This window comes from Arachis stenosperma, chromosome 1, assembly GCF_014773155.1.
Source record: "Arachis stenosperma cultivar V10309 chromosome 1, arast.V10309.gnm1.PFL2, whole genome shotgun sequence".
NCBI classification, from domain to species: Eukaryota; Viridiplantae; Streptophyta; class Magnoliopsida; order Fabales; family Fabaceae; genus Arachis; species Arachis stenosperma.
In genome coordinates, this window is record NC_080377.1 from 15,684,056 (window position 1) to 15,690,724 (window position 6,669).

At 40.5% G+C, this 6,669-nt stretch overlaps 1 non-coding gene across 1 annotated transcript; it reads left to right on the forward strand.

The window, feature by feature from the left end:
• Positions 1 to 265: 265 nt before the first annotated feature.
• LOC130953208 (small nucleolar RNA R71) lies at positions 266 to 373 on the forward strand. Its single transcript, XR_009075385.1, has one exon. It is a non-coding gene; the product is annotated as a small nucleolar RNA R71 (small nucleolar RNA).
• The last annotated feature ends 6,296 nt before the right edge of the window (positions 374 to 6,669 follow it).

A 6,669-nucleotide genomic window follows, 5' to 3' on the forward strand; every position in this document is an offset into this window, starting at 1 on the left:
CTTGTTGAGTCAATATTTTATTCTGAGCCAATATGGCATTCAGAGTGTCAATCTCAAGAACTCCTTTCTTCTGATTAGTCCCATTGTTCACAGGATTCCTTTCAGAAGTGTACATGAATTGGTTATTTGCAACCATTTCAATTAGCTCTTGAGCTTCTGTAGGCGTCTTCTTCAGATGAAGAGATCCTCCAGCAGAGCTATCCAAAGACATCTTGGATAGTTCAGAGAGACCATCATAGAAAATACCTATGATGCTCCATTCAGAAAGCATGTCAGAAGGACATTTTCTGATCAATTGTTTGTATCTTTCCCAAGCTTCATAGAGGGATTCTCAATCCTTCTGTCTGAAGGTTTGGACTTTCACTCTAAGCTTACTCAATTTTTGAGGTGGAAAGAACTTTGCCAAGAAGGCATTGACTAGCTTTTCCCAAGAGTTCAGGCTTTCCTTAGGTTGTGAGTCCAACCATATCCTAGCTCTGTCTCTTACAGCAAAAGGGAATAGCATAAGTCTGTAGACCTCAGGGTCAACCCCATTAGTCTTGACAGTGTCACAGATTTGCAAGAATTCAGCTAAGAACTGATGAGGATCTTTCAATGGAAGTCCATGGAACTTGCAATTCTGTTGCATTAGAGAAACTAATTGAGGCTTAAGCTCAAAGTTGTTTGCTCCAATGGCAGGGATAGAGATGCTTCTCCCATAGAAGTTGGGAGTAGGTGCAGTAAAGTCACCCAGCACCTTCCTTGCATTGTTGGCATTGTTGTTGTTTTCGGCTGCCATGGGTTCTTCTTCTTTGAAGAATTCGGTTAGGTCCTCTACAGAGAGTTGTGCCTTAGTTTCTCTTAGCTTTCGCTTCAAGGTCCTTTCAGGTTCAGGGTCAGCTTCAACAAGAATGCCTTTGTCTTTGCTCCTGCTCATATGAAAGAGAAGAGAACAAGAAAATGTGGAATCCTCTATGTCACAGTATAGAGATTCCTTGAGGTGTCAGAGAAAAAGAAAAATATAAGGAAGAAGGAGAAGAATTCGAACTTAGTTAGATAGAGTTCGAATTGTGCATTGAGAAGGAGTGGTACTCCATAAATAGAAGGATGTGAGAAGAGGGGAAGAGAATTTTCGAAAATTAATTAAAAAGATTTTAAAAACATTTTGAAAAATTGATTGATAATTTTCGAAAACTCAAAGTGGAAAAGAAATCAAGTGATTTTTGAAAAAGATTTTGCATTTAGAAATAAAAAAGATATGATTGAAAACTATTTTGAAAAAGATGTGAGAAAAAAAAGGATATGATTAAAAAGTTATGCTTTTAAAAAGATATGATTGAAAAGATATGATTTGAAAACAATTTTTAAAAAAAATATTTGATTTTAAAGATAAATGACTTGCCTAACAAGAAAAGATATGATTCAAACATTAAACCTTTCTCAACAGAAAAGGCAACATACTTGAATTGTTCAATCAAATCATTAATTGTTAGGAAGTATCTTTGAAAAAGGAAAGAAATTGATTTTGAAAAGGTTTGATTGAAAAGATTTGATTTGAAAAAGATTTGATTTTGAAAAACCTTGAAAACTTGAAAAAAATTGATTTTGAAAACAAAATCTTCCCCCTTGTGCCATCCTGGCGTTAAACGCCCAGAATGGTGCACATTCTGGCGTTTAACGCCCAATGCACTACCTTTTTGGGCGTTAAACGCCCAACCAGGTACCCTGGCTGGCGTTTAAACGCCAGTCTGTCCTTCTTCACTGGGCATTTGAACGCCCAGCTTTTTCTGTGTAATTCCTCTGCTGCATGTTCTGAATCTTCAGTTCCCTGTACTATTGACTTGAAAATAGAACCAAGATCAAATAAACAATGCATGCAAGACACCAAACTTAAAATTAGACACTAGACTCAAACAAGAAACATAAAATATTTTTGGTTTTTATGCTTTTGAAAATTTTGTTGTGCTTTTTTCGAAAATTATATGAAAATGGAAAATAAAGGTTTCAGAATTCTCAATTTGGATTCCAGGAATCATTGCAATGCTAGTCTAAGACTCCGGTCCAGGAATTAGACATGGCTTCACAGCCAGCCAAGCTTTCAAAGAAAGCTTCGGTCCAAAACACTAGACATGGCCAATGGCCAGCCAAGCCTTAGCAGATCATTGCTCCAATAGCAAGATTGGTAGAAATCAACAAGCTATTGTGATGATTAGTTGAAACCTCGGTCCAATGAGATTAGACATGGCTTCTCAGCCAGCCAGATTTCACAGATCATCATGAAACTCTAGAATTCATTCTTAAGAACTCTGAAGAAAAATACCTAATCTAAGCAACAAGATGAACCGTCAGTTGTCCATACACAAAACAATCCCCGGCAACGGCGCCAAAAACTTGGTGCACGAAATTGTGATCATCAATGGCGCCATCAACATGGTACGCTCATTGCAATCTTAACTCTTTATCACAACTCCGCACAACTAACCAGCAAGTGCACTGGGTCGTCCAAGTAATAAACCTTACGCGAGTAAGGGTCGATCCCACGGAGATTGTTGGTATGAAGCAAGCTATGGTCACCTTGTAAATCTTAGTCAGGCAGACTCAAATGGGTATAGATGATGAATAAAACATAAAGATAAAGATAGAGATACTTATGTATATCATTGGTGAGAGCTTTAGATAAGCGTATGAAGATGCCTTCCCTTCCGTCTCTCTGCTTTCCTACTGTCTTCATCCAATCCTTCTTACTCCTTTCCATGGCAAGCTTATGCAAGGGTTTCACCGTTGTCAGTGGCTACCTCCCATCCTCTCAGTGGAAATGTTCAACGCACCCTGTCACGGCATGGCTATCCAGCTGTCGGTTCTCGGTCAGGCCGGAATAGAACCCAGTGATTCTTTTGCGTCTGTCACTAACGCCCCGCCTGCTAGGAGTTTGAAGCACGTCACAGTTATTCAATCATTGAATCCTACTCAGAATACCACAGACAAGGTTAGACCTTCCAGATTCTCTTGAATGCCGCCATCAGTTCTTGCCTATACCACGAAGACTTTGATCTCACGGAATGGCTGGCTCGTTTGTCAGGCGAGCACTCGGTTGTCAGGCGATCAACCATGCATCGTGTCTCAGGAATCTAAGAGATAAACACTAGAGCCTTGGTTGCTCGTAGAACAAGAGTGGTTGTCAGTCACTTTGTTCATGAGTGAGAATGATGATGAGTGTCACGGATCATCACATTCATCAAGTTAAAGAACAAGTGATATCTTGGACAAAGAACAAGCGGAATTGAATAGAAGAACAATAGTAATTGCATTAATACTCGAGGTACAGCAGAGCTCCACACCTTAATCTATGGTGTGTAGAAACTCCACCGTTGAAAATACATAAGAACAAGGTCTAGGCATGGCCGAATGGCCAGCCTCCCAAAGTGAGTTCAATCATAAAAACATGATCAAAAGGCTCTCAAATACAATAGTAAAAGGTCCTATATATAGAGAACTAGTAGCCTAGGGTGTACAGAGATGAGTAAATGACATAAAAATCTACTTCCGGGCCCACTTGGTGTGTGCTTGGGCTGAGCAATGAAGCATTTTCGTGTAGAGACTCTTCTTGGAGTTAAACGCCAGCTTTTATGCCAGTTTGGGCGTTTAACTCCCATTTTGGTGCCAGTTCCGGCGTTTAACGCTGGGAATTCTGAAGGTGACTTTGAACGCCGGTTTGGGCCATCAAATCTTGGGCAAAGTATGAACTATCATATATTGCTGGAAAGCCCAGGATGTCTACTTTCCAACGCCGTTGAGAGCGCGCCAAATGGGCTTCTGTAGCTCCAGAAAATCCACTTCAAGTGCAGGGAGGTCAGAATCCAACAGCATCTGCAGTCCTTTTCAGTCTCTGAATCAGATTTTTGCTCAGGTCCCTCAATTTCAGCCAGAAAATACCTGAAATCAAAGAAAAACACACAAACTCATAGTAAAGTCCAGAAAAGTGAATTTTAACTAAAAACTAATAAAAATATACTAAAAACTCAACTAAAACTACTAAAAACATACTAAAAACAATGCCAAAAAGCGTACTAATTATCCGCTCATCACAACACCAAACTTAAATTGTTGCTTGTCCCCAAGCAACTGAAAATCAAATAAGATAAAAAGAAGAGAATATGCAATGAATTCCAAAAACATCTATGAAGATCAGTATTAATTAGATGAGCGGGGCTTTTAGCTTTTTGCCTCTGAATAGTTTTGGCATCTCACTTTATCCTTTGAAATTCAAAATGATTGGCTTCTTTAGGAACTCAGAATCCAGATAGTGTTATTGATTCTCCTAGTTAAGTATGATGATTCTTGAACACAGCTACTTATTGAGTCTTGGCCGTGGCCCAAAGCACTCTGTCTTCCAGTATTACCACCGGATACATACATGCCACAGACACATAATTGGGTGAACCTTTTCAGATTGTGACTTAGCTTTGCTAAAGTCCCCAATTAGAGGTGTCCAGGGTTCTTAAGCACACTCTTTTTGCCTTGGATCACAACTTTATTTCTTTCTTTTTCTCCCCTTTTTTTTCGTTTTTTTTCGCTTGCTTTCTTTCCTTTTTTTTTATACATTCACTGCTTTTTCTTGCTTCAAGAATCATTTTTATGATTTTTCAGATCCTCAGTAACATGTCTCCTTTTTCATCATTCTTTCAAGAGCCAACATTCATGAACCACAAATTCAAAAGACATATGCACTGTTCAAGCATACATTCAGAAAACAAAGTGTTGCCACCATCAAAATAATTAAACTGTTATAAATTCAAAATTCATGCAATTCTTCCCTTTTCAATTAAGAACATTGTTTATTTAAGAAAGGTGATGGATTCATAGGACATTCATAACTTTAAGGCATAGACACTAATGATCATAAGACACAAACATGGATAAACATAAAGCATAATTGTCGAAAAACAGAAAAATAAAGAACAAGGAGATTAAAGAATGGGTCCACCTTAGTGATGGCGGCTTGTTCTTCCTCTTGAAGATCTTATGGAGTGCTTGAGCTCCTCAATGTCTCTTCCTTGTCTTTGTTGCTCCTCTCTCATGATTCTTTGATCTTCTCTAATTTCATGGAGGATGATGGAGTGTTCTTCATGCTCCACCCTTAGTTGTCCCATGTTGGAACTCAATTCTCCTAGGGAGGTGTTGATTTGCTCCCAATAGTCTTGTGGAGGAAAGTGCATCCCTTGAGGCATCTCAGGGATCTCATGAGAGGGGTCTCTTGTTTGCTCCATCCTTTCTTAGTGATGCTTGTCCTCATCAATGGGGATGTCTCCCTCTATGTCAACTCCAACTGAATAACAGAGGTGACAAATGAGATGAGGAAAGGCTAACCTTGCCAAGGTGGAGGACTTGTCCGCCACCTTATAGAGTTTTTGGGCTATAACCTCATGAACTTCCACATCTTCTCTAATCATGATGCTATGGATCATGATGGCCCGGTCTAGAGTAACTTCGGACCGGTTGCTAGTGGGAATGATTGAGCGTTGGATAAACTCCAACCATCCTCTAGCCATGGGTTTGAGGTCATGCCTTCTCAATTGAACCGGCTTCCCTCTTGAATCTCTCTTCCATTGGGCGCCCTCTTCACAGATGTCAGTGAGGACTTGGTCCAAACTTTGATCAAAGTTGACCCTTCTAGTGTAAGGATGTTCATCTCCTTGCATCATGGGCAAGTTGAATGCTAACCTTACATTTTCCGGACTAAAATCCAAGTATTTCCCCCGAACCATAGTAAGCCAATTCTTTGGATCCGGGTTCACACTTTGATCATGGTTCTTGGTGATCCATGCATTGGCATAGAACTCTTGAACCATCAAGATTCCGACTTGTTGAATGAGGTTGGTAAGAACTTCCCAACCTTCTTCGGATCTCATGTCGGATCTCAGGGTATTCACTCTTTTGAGTGAAAAAAGGACCTCGGGGATCACCTTCTTCAAGGCCACAACCTCATAGAAGTGGTCTTGATGCACCCTTGAGATGAATCTCTCCATCTCCCATGACTCGGAGGTGGAAGCTTTTGCCTTCCCTTTCCTCTTTCTAGAGGTTTCTCCGGCCTTGGATGCCATAAATGGTTATGGAAAAACAAAAAGCAATGCTTTTACACACCAACTTAAAAGGTTTGCTCGTCCTCGAGCAAAAGAAGAAAGAAGAGAGTAGAAGAAGAAGAAATGAGGAAGAAGGGAATGTCTTTGTGTTCGGCCAAAGAGGGGGAGAAGTGGTGTTTATGTTGTGTGAAAATGAAGGAGTGAAAATGGGTTTATATAGGAGAGGGGGGCTTATGGTTCGGTTATGTGTGGGTGGGTTTGGGAGGGAAAGTGGTTTGAATTTGAAGGGTGAGGTAGGTGGGGTTTTATGAAGGATGGATGTGAGTGTTGAAGAGAAAGATGGAATTTGATAGGTGAAGGGTTTTTGGGGAAGAGGTGTTGAGTTGGTGAATGGGTGAAGAAGAGAGAGAGTGGTGGGGTTGGTGGGGATCCTGTGGGGTCCACAGATCCTGAGGTGTCAAGGAAAAGTCATCCCTGCACCAAATGGCATGCAAAATCACGTTTTGAGCCAATTTTGGCGTTAAACGCCGGGCTGGTGCCCATTTCTGGCGTTTAACGCCAGATTCTTGCCCTTTCCTGGCGTTTAACGCCAGCCTGGTGCCCCTTTCTG